Source organism: Erpetoichthys calabaricus, chromosome 9, assembly GCF_900747795.2.
Source record: "Erpetoichthys calabaricus chromosome 9, fErpCal1.3, whole genome shotgun sequence".
Taxonomy (NCBI): domain Eukaryota; kingdom Metazoa; phylum Chordata; class Cladistia; order Polypteriformes; family Polypteridae; genus Erpetoichthys; species Erpetoichthys calabaricus.
In genome coordinates this window covers 148,565,702-148,579,326 of record NC_041402.2, presented here as the reverse complement: position 1 = coordinate 148,579,326, position 13,625 = coordinate 148,565,702, and positions in this window count along the sequence as shown.

Here is a 13,625-nt window from a genome sequence, read left to right as displayed (position 1 = left end):
GGAGATCAATTAGTTACTTGACATATATGTGACACAAAGATTTTCCTCAAGGCTATCATCAGCCTGAAAAATGAGTTGGTGCTAGTTCAGATCATAAATTTATTATTCAACAAAATAAATGTTATTCTATTTTTAAATTTCAAATTAAAGGTTGGGACATTTCTTTTAATGGTTGTCCGACATCGCTTCTCATATTACTATTTTAGAATATACAGCTGTTACTGAAAATGAAATATGTACCTAGTGCTTCCATAAAACTGAATGTGATACACCACATGAAGTAAGAAAAAGCAAATTTTGCATTTTCTTCTATCATCATATATTCAAAGTAAAATGATTTTTAATTGTTTCAATTTAAAAAGGTATACTTTTAACTTGAACATCTTTTCGGCCACAGATGTTAGTGCTTGTTCTAATTCTGTATCAAGATCCCTATCAATTCCCATCTTGATCACTTATTATTTGGCGTATGTGCAGTCTACCTATAATTTTTTGTGCACTGTGTTTTTTCCCAAATTCTATACTCAGATAAGACATGCAAGTAGGGTTGACTTATGGCCAAGTGTAATTAACCATGACTATATTTGTGATCTGCCATGATGACAAGACAGGAATATTTTTATACAACAAAACCAGGAGATGAAATAGACAAAACCCATGGTATAGTTAATTTAAAGTGTAGCCAAAAATTCAAATAATCTTGCATCTAAGGCTAAACATATATTCTGAACTCAAAATCTTTAATGAAATAAAAGTTTCTTAGCCCTGAACTCTTTTAACACACTCCGCAAATGTTCTGAAGTATCCACAGTCTTGAACAAGGTGTTATTATATGCGATTTTAATGGCAATATCTTAACAAAATGTTTGCACCATCATGATAACAAAATGGTGTGGCAGTAAACATTTAAAATGAAACAATAGTACAATTAAACTTAAACAAAATGTAGAAGGCAAACTAAAGTAGATTTTAATAGAAAACCATAATAAAAATATCAAACTTTATAGAAAACTTTCCAACTTTTAGAAATAAATCTGTAACAAATTTTAACAGTATGTGACTGGACCATGATAAATTTGTATTCCCTGCCATGTTGTTTCCATCATTGTAGTAGGTAGGCTGGGGATCCCATCAACAATGTATTTGTTATGATTCAAGCCCTGAGCCTAAATAAATCAAATACAATTTATTTGTAACATAAATTATACATACTGCACAATATGTAGTGAAATGATCAGTTTCTAAACTCCAAGAGCATAAACAAGAATATAAAAAAAAAACAATAAAACAAAACACTAAAAATCATTGTAATATGATAGCAATTACTCTGCATTACATTAAATTTATAAAGTATTTACTAACTAAATAATGTGAAAAATTAAATATAACAACATGTAATGCTGAAAAGGAAAGAAAACTCCAGAATCCCTAGCCCAAATAAACAAACCTTTAATTATTTAAATTTTATTACCATATATATATATACTCATATATAAGTCAGGTCTTGAAACTCAAAAAATCGATCATAAAATGCGACACTTTTTTTTTTTTTTTACATCTTCTTGCTTCCTCCAATTTCACACAAGTTTCTCAGACACATCGAATTTTGTTGCTGCAGCACAGTTACCAATTTCTTTCACCACTTCAATGGTTTTAATTTAAAACCAGCTTCATATTTTCTTCTTCATCGTAGATAAGGGATGCTCTTATGATAAAGGTGTATGAGGGTGTGAGATACAAAAAACACAAAACAGTGTATATGTTGCTTTGGAATAGTTTGGGTATTACCGTGTGGTCACGTAGGCACAATACATAGGGAAAAAAGGCAGTGTGCTCCATGGTTACATCTCTCAGGTGGGCATTAGCGTATCATAATCTCTTAGATCAATAGCGTGAGTTTTCCGCATTTGACTTATAAGACCGAAATTACACTGTAAAATCAAGCCCCGACTTATCTGCGGGAGAATTATCCACAAATATATATGGTATTTAAAGATAATGCAGAAAAAAAACAGTTAAAAAGATAATTTTTTTTAAAAACCTGGAAAAACATACTGCGGTGGGTCGGCACCCTGCCCAGGATTGGTTCCTGCCTTGTGCCCTGTGTTGGCTGGGATTGGCTCCAGAAGACCCCCGTGACCCTGTATTCGGATTTAGCGGGTTGGAAAATGGATGGATGGATGGATGGAAAAACATAACTACAAAATGCAAAACTTACAAAAAAAAATAAACAAATTGAAAGCATCAAAAAAGAGAGTTTGTGTCCTTTAACAGATTAAACACATTTTGGCGTTGCATGCCCGGATATAAATCTACATATATGCAAAGAATAAAGTCATATTTATGCAATAACTGTTGAATGTATGACCAGTGTTGGTAATGTTTATCACATTTTGAAGTAGTAAGTAGTAGTAATACAATCACATTCAGACTTTCACCTGGCAAGGAAATTTTAAATTATTTTAGGTGGCAAGTATCTTGCAGATATCTTAAGGGCTCAAGGTAATAAGTATTAAATAGAAAGAAAAAAAAGACAAGGGTCTGGCTTTTTAACAGATTCAGAACTGTCCTTAGAACTCCTCGACATTAAAAGCTGATGCATGTTAATAAGGCCACTCCATCATGTGATTATATTTTATGATATCATGATGTAGCAAGCAATTTAGAATGATGACTTGCCAAACAAAACAATAACAAGAGAATAAAAATGCACAAAAGTGTACAACATGCACACAAGAAAGTATTTTCTTTCCAGTTACTCTGAAATTTCCATATAAAGCCTAAAATTTTACTTCAGGCGTGCTTTTAGTGAAACTTCCTAGACAAACAACGGAGAGTAAAGTGGGTCATAAAAAAAACTAATAATATGTTTTAACAAACTGGAGTATGAAATATTTATTTATGTCTAATCATCAATCTTTATTTGACGTTTGTTATAGAATGTACCTGTCTGAAAACATTATTTTATTATTTATATCTCTCCATACAATAGCACATCTACCAAGTTATAGCTTGCATTAAAGGATACAGTTTCATACAAGTACCATTTCCAATGATTGGTGTACTGTAATGTGTAAAACATCTTTAATTACAACTCAGCTTGAAATAAACATTTGTTATAGATTTTGTTTCTTTTGGCTGAGAAAGTAAAAGATTTTACTTTTATTGTAAAAATAAAAAACCTACAAAATAAAAAACATTTCATTGTAATGTTAATAAATAAGTACTACTATGTTTTATAATATGCAATATAAATATTTCCATGCATTGCTTATGTTTTTCTGTGGCATTGAGCTAAATTTACTTAATTCAATATCATGCTATACTTCAGTCTAAATAAAAATTTAAAATATAATTTTGATATTTTTAATTGCATATTTGTGCTTGTTTATGTCCATAACAGTCTGTCTGATGTGTGGGTAATTTATTTTTTTACGTTATCTACCATATTAAGTCTGAGAAACCTGCTCACTAGTTGGCTTTGTTCCCCAAGTCGAACTCCAAAAAGCGCACTACAATTGCACTTAGTTTTAATCTTGATCTGCTGGTAGTGTATAGCTTGGCACACTGTAACAGTGCTAATCCCCAAAGTTAGTCTTACTGTAAATTACTAGTAAGACCAGAACAGCACCGGATAATCCTCAGTTCAGAGCGCACTGCAACTGACCCTTTTTGTTTGGGCCATGCAATATTGTTTGTAGAAATGACCTCCCATTGCTGGTCAAATGATACATGACCTTTGATGCCAATGTTCTGCCCCTTTTGTTTTCTGATCTATTTTTGGTTAACTTTTTCTTTTTAGTTTTCTTGTATTCTGAATGTTTTCCTGTCATTAACATTGCTTTTGTTTTCTCTTTTCAACTAGACCACTTCCTGATATTGGTACATTTTCATCTTGGTATTCTGCCTTACTCAGCCAACAGGACCATTACAATACTTTAGACACTGATAAAGGACCTCATGGCAATTGAAAGTGTGCTCTTCTAAAAGCAAAATTCTTCACTTAAGCACAAACTAAAATCAATGCAATGGACATCTCACATAAACCTTCACATCATTAAACATGTTAAATCTTGTTGTGTAACAAGTCCAGTAATACTCGTGTGAGGTAAATGTGTAGTTTTTACAAGCTGTTGAATTTAAACTGCATATGTGAGCAAACAGGAAAACGTTACGTGACAGTGTAAGATTAAAACTCTCTTCACTGTAGAGCAAGACAGAGTTGTAACCACAGCTATAAAAAAAGGTTTTTCAATTAAAAAACTTAACATTAATAGATTTAAGTTACATGTAATTTTGTTAAAGTAAAAAAAAAAATTTTCTTTCAAAAAAATTAGAGAAAACTATAATCTTGAAAGTTGAGCCTCATCTTCATCTTCTTCTCCTTTTGGCTGCTCCCGTTAGGGGTTGCCAGAGCGGATCATCTTTTCCCATATCTTTCTGTCCTCTACATCTTGCTCTGTCACACCCACCACCTGCATGTCCTCTCTCACCACATCCATAAACTTTCTCTTAGGCCTTCCTCATTTCCTCTTAAAAAATGTAAAATTTATATTTATATTTATATTTTTTCACTCTAGCTTTTGCCCCCAGGTTACATCAGAGAAATGGCTGTTGTTATTGATGCTCTCTTTCAACGTTGATGCTTTTAAACTGTATAGCTTTTGATAAAATTGATCATTTTATACTTCTGTGCTGCCCTGAAATTAGCTAGCCTATCAAAGAATATGTTGGCTTACTTCACACTTATTAAATCCTTATAAAGGCAGTGCTCCCTACTGAAAGTTGCCCTCCCTGCTTCCAGTCAGATGCAGTGCTCCTCTTGGTTCTGTTATGGAACTAACTTTGTTTTAATTATATGTGTTAGATACTTGAAGATGAAAGTCAGAAACAATATTAACTTTCATTTATATGCTAATTATACCCTACTTTTTAAGTTACATCATTAATGAATTGCTTTACTAGTGTTAAACTTGTGATAAGTGGTAATTATTTATGCTTTGGTTGAAAAAAAAATGTTGTTTTTCTTGGTTGTAAATATCTCAAATGTATGCAATATCTTTCTGTAGACTTTCAGTATTTACGTTGCATGATCTTAAAAAGACACTTTATACATTTATTTAAGCAGAGCTAAGTACTCTAAAGCTTTATGGATTTGATTTTGAAACTGGTCACATATTACTCTCCAGTTAATTCACATCATGATAGTAACAAACAGAATTGAAATACAAATTATGGTCATATTATTGTCTTCCAATTAAGTTCTGAGCAACAAACATTTTCATGTATTAAGGTAGTAAATGGCTGCTTCAGTATGAGGGAAAAATATTTTTTTAACTCTGACATAGGAACTCTGTCGTCCAGCAGAACCATTTAGGTGACCACTGACTAAATGATTGTACCAAAAAAATCAAAGTTATAAAGTGTCATCACAGTCTAGCACTTAAACACCCCAAAACCCACAGCACTCCAGAAGCAACCACAGCCACCATCCTGCTCAACCCTGGCACTTTTCATTTATAGCCCTATAACCTTCATTCTACAACAATACCTAGAGGGTTATGATTCCGGGCTTATGAAACTGAAAGGCACATCTCAAGTCGCAAAAACAGGTCTATACTCTGATGGACATTTACTAGATAGGTGTTACTAAGTATGCCTGGCCCTGAAAACTCAGGAATCAGGATTTGTGACTTGCACACCCAGAAAGCGAACAAAGCTTATTAATTCCAAAATGTAGAAGTGAACTGTGAAACCCCTGCCAAAATTGACAAAAACAATATTTCTTATTAATTAAAAAGGTTATAAAATTTCTTAGTCAAAAAGCTTATTAAAAAGATTTTAAAAACTAAACAAGAGCAAAAAAGTAACCAATTCCAAAATAAGTCAAAGAATAAGAGCAAGAATCGAGTCTTTTATAGGCTGAGAGTTGTCCCTCAGAGGCACTGTTACCTTAGGCTCAACAGACAAGGAACGTAAGACAAAGAACTACATTGTAATTTCTAATAAACACACAAATATTCATTAAAGAAAGCTAAAATACAAAGTAAAGGAAAAAAAACATGTTTTCGTACATCTAATAAAAGGCTGTTAAAGGGGTTTCATCTGGTGTGCATATAAAGGTTGTACAGCTGAAGCGTTCTGTCCTTTCTCTTTCAGCATGGAAATAACCATTTACCTTTTTTTTACTTGGCTGAGGCAGCCGTATACTAACTGTATATAATAAAACATATATACAAAACCAAAATGTTGATGGGCAAAAATCTAAAGCCAGGTACAGAGCCCTGACCAAACCAGAGTATAGAGAAGACAGCAGCCAGAGTACTGAGAACACTTCAGCTAATACTGAAGTGGTGAGAGACAGAGAGGTACCTGCAGTGACATTCATTCTGCCAAATTCTGAATGGGATTTTCACAGTAGAGCTTGACATGGATTATATGCTGAATGGTTGTTTCACACAATCTGTATAAGTTAGATTTATTATTGTTATTTGCTGCCACTGTGGCATTGGGGTGGCACGGTTGACATTACCACCCTAGCGTAGTGCATTTTATGAACATTGAACTTGGTCCTTTTGCGGAGCTAATGTTTCCTGCTGAACACACTCTAACAGTAATGTAAATTATTGGTGGTATTATTTGTTTCTGCCTAATCTAGAATTTTCAAATTTTGACTTTAAGAGTACAATATCACAAACCTGTAGTGATGACTTAATAACCCAGAGGAAAATTGAAACTGAAGTATCTAATGCATATGTCTTTTTCCACTTAGAAGCAGCAAGGAAAGTGACCAAGAGGCTTAGTTTTCTATAAAAGCTACTCACATTGAGGGTGAAACAAATATTCTTAATTTTGTGCATCCTGTGACAGGGCTTGTGAAAGCAAGGTTGAATGGGTTTTTTTACATAATTTCTTAATCCTTTTTTGAATGTAAGTGTAAGAAACAAAGAGTTAAAAAAAAATTTGGATCTTTGAAGACAGAATCTAGGGAACCCTGCATGATTTAAAAATGACTAAGAAAGAAACTTCCAAACAAATCTCAAGAAACTAAAAATGAAAGGAAAAAGAAATTATTTTTCTATTATTTGCTTATTTCGAAATGCAAAGTACGAGTTAAACTGTATCTCATTCAGCCTGTCAAAATGCGGCATACCCTATGACTCATATTTGAGCAAACAACCATAGACGCAGCCAGATTGCTGTCGAGCTTTGCTGCTGTGTCTTAGGTCTTAGTGATCTACTATAGTGCTGCCATCTAGTGGACAGCTATATAATTGTTTTGTTTTCTTAATTCAACAGCTTGCAGAAAATACTGTTATAAATAGACACTCTGTAGTTATGTTGTCGCAAAACAGTTATGAAGCTGCTGATGTTTTGAGATGAAGAGAGTGACAATCAGCTGGAAGATAGGGATCCTGTAGGCTCTGGCACTGATGCAGATTGTTGCTCTGAAGGTGTTTGTTCATCACAAGGCGTCTGACTCATCATGACTGTCAGGACAGCACTATATGGAAATGCTTCTGCCCCCTGAACATAAACAGTCACCAACAACCAAATGTGTTGTGTGCAAGAAATGCATAGACCAATACTGCAGCATCCTGATACTAAATGGTCCAACAGTGCAATGTAAAAGTACAGCGCAAGGTTTTTTGAGTTTTGTGTGATTTTATTCCTACTGTATTTTCCAGGCATCTTTTCTTTATGGAGGCTGTAACTGTGTTATATTTTTCTGGTTTTCAGGTTTGGCTTGTCTCCAGTCTTTGTGTCAGCTGTCTTTGATTTGATGCCCAAGTCCATGAAACATCGGAGTTTGAGCTCAGCTTGGCCCAGATTATTATCTTTGTTTTGCAAATGCTGTTTTGCCATTTTTGATGCTCTTAAAGCTATAGGCTAATAAAGCAAGTTCTTGTTCTGTTTTATAGAAATAAAAATAAAGGTTTTCTGTTTTTAGAAGATGCAAAGAGAAAACAAGGAAAAAAGGTTTTATTATGTTTTTTGCGCAAAAGATTTGGCTTTACTTAAACCTGTGCTCATGGGGTTGCTGTGTTTCTCTGAAGGAATACTCCACCCAAAATAATATGTTAATATTACCTCATGTAGTTTGTAGTGGTGGCAGAGTAAAAATTTTAATCTCATATTTTTACTGAGAAATTATATGTTGAATATTCAAACTGAACAGGGCACTGTAGTGACCCATTCTCGTCTGTGTCTCCTCCTCATTCATTAATCAAGAATCCTGGCTTTATTTTAAATGTATAGCATTGTGATAATGACACCTTTCCTGTTAACATTCAATGTGGAGTTTTCAGGAAGTAACTATTAATAATATTTTAGCAAAAATTCACACTTTTTCCTGGTTTTAACAATATGAATGGATATTGGATGTGTGGATTATGCCACATGAATTACATGAGACATTTTTTCATTTATACATTGATTGTATACATTGTATCTTGTATATGTTGATATAAATTGATACACTGATGTTTTACATGTTATTTGCATTTGTCCAGAATTGGTCACTGCAGAGCTCCACTGAGTTTGAATATTCAATATGAAATTCTCCATGAAAAAATTAGATTAGAATTTTTTCTTGGCAACCACTACAAACTACATGAGGTAGGTGACATTAAAAAAAATATATTTTCTGGTACAGCATTTCTTTAAAGATTCCAAAAATCTGCAACCTCTGAACAGGTTTGAGCATAGTGTGTAAGTACACAAGGTTTCAGTAAAATTCAAAGCAAAAACAATTCCCACAAAAAATGAAATGTTGATAATACACACACACACACACACACAAAGTAACTTCTTGATTGTAATGTTTCAGTTTCAGGCTTAGCTGTTACTTAGTTTTCTATAAATTTCTAGATAGGGTTCTATGCTGACATGACATAATGTCAGTATATGCTAATGCAGATGGTCAGAAAACTCTGTGCCTTTATATCTTTATTTTTGCAAGTAAAACAAAATATACCTTTCTAACTCTGCATCTTTCTCTTTGAGATCATTCTGTTCTTTTGTCAGAAATATTTCAGAGTATTAAGAATGTTCCATTAATATGTTGGCTTATAGGGGGTAAAACAAAATTTTTAAGCAGAAGTAATACAAACATGTATAACAGTATTTAACAGTTTAAGATTTATACTGAAATTAAGATCAGACTCTTTAACACTTCCACAATTCTTAGTTCTCGATTTGAAGATGGAATCAAGTTAGTTAAGGCTCGGGAAGAATATAGGAGATAGATAGTTAGATATTTGAACCTTTTTGTAACCTAAAAGGGGCATGTTTGTATATCATAGGGAAAATGTGTAAGTTATAGGGCCTTTTTTGTAACACAAGTGAGGCTCTTTTGTTAACATGCCATGAAAGGGCACTTTTTTTAACATAAATGGCACATTTGTAACACGAAAAGAGAAGTGTTTTTTTACATTCATATTTATTTGCTTAGCAGATGCTTTTAAATATCTTTTAAAGTGACTTAAAAACAATGCAGGAAAAATGAATTGGAGTAGTAAAGCAGCAGGAGAAACCTTAATGACCCCATCTTATGAAGTCTTAACAACAGCTCGTTGTAATCTGAATCTTCTACACAGACCCACCTGCCTATGTCACAGAAGCTGAAAGCACATTAACCACTGGGAGCTGGCAACATTTATTTCTCTACCCTGAAGAGCGTTAATAATTGTATTTATAACTAGCTGTGCTACAAGTCTAAGATGGGTTGAAATCTAAGTAATCAACGTACACCTCAGTGTTAACATTTGCAGCGCACCATGCAATGTGTATGTCTCTCTTTTATGTAATTTGGTATAGGATTCATAAATGCATTTTAAAGCTAAAAATATTTGTGATGTGTCATCTATTGGAATGACAAAAACATAGTAACCAGACAGACACATAAACACTTATCCTTTTATAAAGGTGAAAATGTTCAACTTTATTTTGGGAATTCACAAAAAAGTTGGGGAAATTCTCATATTGCTGTAATTTCTCTAATGTTCTGAGCTGTGATTTATGCCACTGCAAAGGAAAAGTGCTTCTTTCTAAAACATGTTTATATTTGATGCTATCTTCAAGAATTTAAACCAAGACTGTCAATTACAAAAAACAAAAAAAAAAATTGTGAAGCCAGGAGTGTGTCTCTGTGTTTTCTACTCTGCAAAAATGGGATAAGCCAGTCTGTTGGGCTTTAAAATGGATTCATTACTATCTAGTACTGTGATGACTAATATATGGACTGAAATTTAAGGCTTTTACTGTAAGTTTTGAAAATCAATGAGCTGCACTGGTAAAATACAATTTGTATTTGAACTTATAATCAAGTGCACAACTGCAAAGAACATGAAGTTCTGCTTTTAAATTTAATTTCTAGTAATGTTCAGTTTTGCTTCCCTTCTAAGGCTTGCAGAGACCTGCAGTTTCAGGAATGTTAAGTTTGTCAGAGTGAGTAGACCACTACAGAAAACATTAATAATGATTAACAATATTACAATTTTATCTCAAAAGTAGAAGACTGAAGGCCTAGTAAATTCACCTGAATTTTATACTGAGAAAAAGAAGGAATACAAGTAAACTTAGCATTAATGGGTGAATTACAACAAATTTTAAAGGTTTTCATATTAAACCACAGTAAGGTGTAATTTACCTCACACAATTCTGATTTGCATCAGGTGACACATTTAGTTGTCAGAATTTGTATTTTTCCATCTCTAATTCTACCACCTGACCAATGTGACTGCTTTTCGTAATGCTCAACTGTAATTAAGACTGAAAACAAAAAGTGGATCAAAACTAACACTAGAATCTCTGAAGTCTCCGAAAAAACTCGTAATCCTTAAATTCCTTCGCACTTCTCCATTAGTGTCTTTTGTTTTGTAAATGTGTAGATCAGCAGTGCTATCCCATACCCCCCACCGCCGCAGAAAGGGCAAAAGTTCTCCCAGCTCGTCTTGTTTATCTTGGTGTGAGGTACCTGGAGTTGCATAGGGTAAATAACACTGCACAACAAAGTTTTTGCTTCTTGAACACTGTTGGGTGTTTCTTGTAGATTTTCTGGATGCTAATCATGAATATCACATCAAAATTTACCCATCACGTACCATTTCAGTTTTATCATGATTTTTTCTTATATTTGTATCCAAACCTTTTCGCTCCAATAAGTGACTTATCAGCAACGGTTTGTGCAGCCTGGGCATGTCCGGGCATGGAATCAGGCCAGGGTGAAAGCTGTTCTGTGGAAGTTGACATCCTGAGCATGCCTGGGCAGGTCTGAACGAGCTTGATGCTGTCTCAGCATGCTCTAAAGGTGGCTTGCATACACCGATCCTGCTCATTTGGTTAATATAGATAGTCAGTGTGTATGTATAGTATCAGTATAGTAAAGTATAGTATCTGTAGCAATATAACAGTAAGTAAGCTTGATGCTATAGATGTTTTGGTGTCAGGCGATACGTCTCATCAATGTTGTAACAGCCACGATACATTCTGCTATATCTGTGGTGAATATACACTTGCGCCTAAGAGACATTTAATGACTGCTCTTGTGAAGAAAGCTTATCTATATTTCGGCTGCAAAATTGGTGATTAAGACAAGGAATGGGTGCCTCACATTGCGACATGTGCCGTCAGTCTGAGAGCCTGGCTCAGAGGCACTCGAAAGATGATGCCATTTGCTGTTCCGATGATATGGCGAGAACAGAAAGACCATGTGACAGACTGTTACTTCTGTTTGTCAAATGTGTCTGGTTTCTCTGCCAAAAACAAGAAGTCAATTGAATATCCTAATCTGCCTTCAGCAATGAGACCCATGCCATATGATGACAATCTTCCAATTCTGAATTCACCAGAGGATTGGACCTTAGATGAACCAGATGAAGAAACTGCAATGCAGGGTACTGACAGTGACATTGACCCGGATTTTGAACCGTGCTTATCAGGCAATCAACATCTGATTACACAGTCTGAATTGAACGATTCGGTCAGAGATTTGGGTCTGTCAAAAGCAAAAGCCAAGTTGCTGGGTTCGAGACTGCAGGAATGGTGTCTGCTGTCACCAGATTCGAAAATTTCTGTGTTTTGAGGCCGACATCATGATATAACCAAATTTTTTGCACAAGTCTCTGTTTCTGGTGTGACATTGAAGGATTGTTCTCGGTCTTGGGTTGTGATCACAACCCGGAAGAGTGGCATCTCTTCATTGATTCGTCAATGTTAAGCCTGAAAACTGTTCTGCTACACAATGCAACGTTTATCCTTCAGTACCTGTTGGATATGCAGCACACATGAAAGAAATGTATGAGAATATGGAACTGTTGCTGAAGCACGTCCAGTATAGCAGGTACAACTGGAATATCTGTTGAGATCTTAAAGTCATTGCTCTGTTACAAGGACTGTAGCTCGGCTATACAAAGTACTGTTGTTTCATCTGTGAATGGAACAGCTGTGCCAAAGAGTCGCACTATTCTCGACAGAACTGATCACTCCGTAAAAAGTTAGTTCCAGGGCAGAAAAATGTGGCACATGAATCGCTTGTCGACTCGGTAAAGATATTTTTGCCTCCACTTCACATAAAACTGGGAAGAATTTCATGAAAGCACTGAACAAGGAAGGTGAAAGTTTTCGTTATTTAAGACAGATGTTCCCAAGAATAACTGACGCCAAGATCAAAGAGGGCATTTTTGTTGGCCCCCAGATCAGACATGTTATGAGTGACAAGTGGTTTGAAGATCTGTTAGTTGGGCCGGAAAAAATTGCCTGGAAAGCCTTCAAAGATGGTGTTGACAATTTTCTGGACAATTACAGAGCCCCAAAGTATATTCAGCTGGTAGACAAACTTCTCAAAGCATACAAGACAATGAAGTGCAACATGTTCACTCAAGATTCATTTTCTCTACTTACACTTGGAATTCTTCCCCTCAAATCTTGGTGCTGTCAGTGACGAATACAGTGAAAGGTTTCACCAGGACATGATGCTACGCTGGAGAAACGATACCAGGGCAACTGGAATCCGTCAATACTTGCTGACTACTGTTGGACACTGCAACGTGATGCACCAGACATTGAATAAAAATAAAATCAGGAGCAAAACACTTTTAATTCTGTTGAATTTAATAGCTTATGCGAAACATAAATGTGACTAAATACGTTATTGTTAGTAAACATATAAATGCCTATTTCTCAGAGTTCCTACGTGATGCAGTAAAACCAAAACTATATTTGTGCATACCCAGTAGGTACCTGTCACAATCAGCAAAAACTTTCAATAAGCAAAACTTTTCAAGAACATTGTTGTGCAGTGTAATATATCGTTATTTGGAACACATGCATTTCGTGTGTGTTCAGTGTCAACAATGATCTGGGTAAATGTAGAATGACAGGAAATGCGAGAAATGGCAACACGACTGCTTGGGTGGCGCAGCAGTAAGAACTGCTGACTCATAATCAAGAGGTCCTGGGATCGATTCTGGGTTTTTCCCAAAATTATCGTTTTGAGTAGTGAGCTGTTCTTATTGTTACTATTGTACAATTAAAACATACATTTGATTTCAGTCTCTAACAGCCGGTGTAAATTTATGGTACTTGTTAAGGTTAGCATTTTTTTTATTCAGTTTTATTCTCTC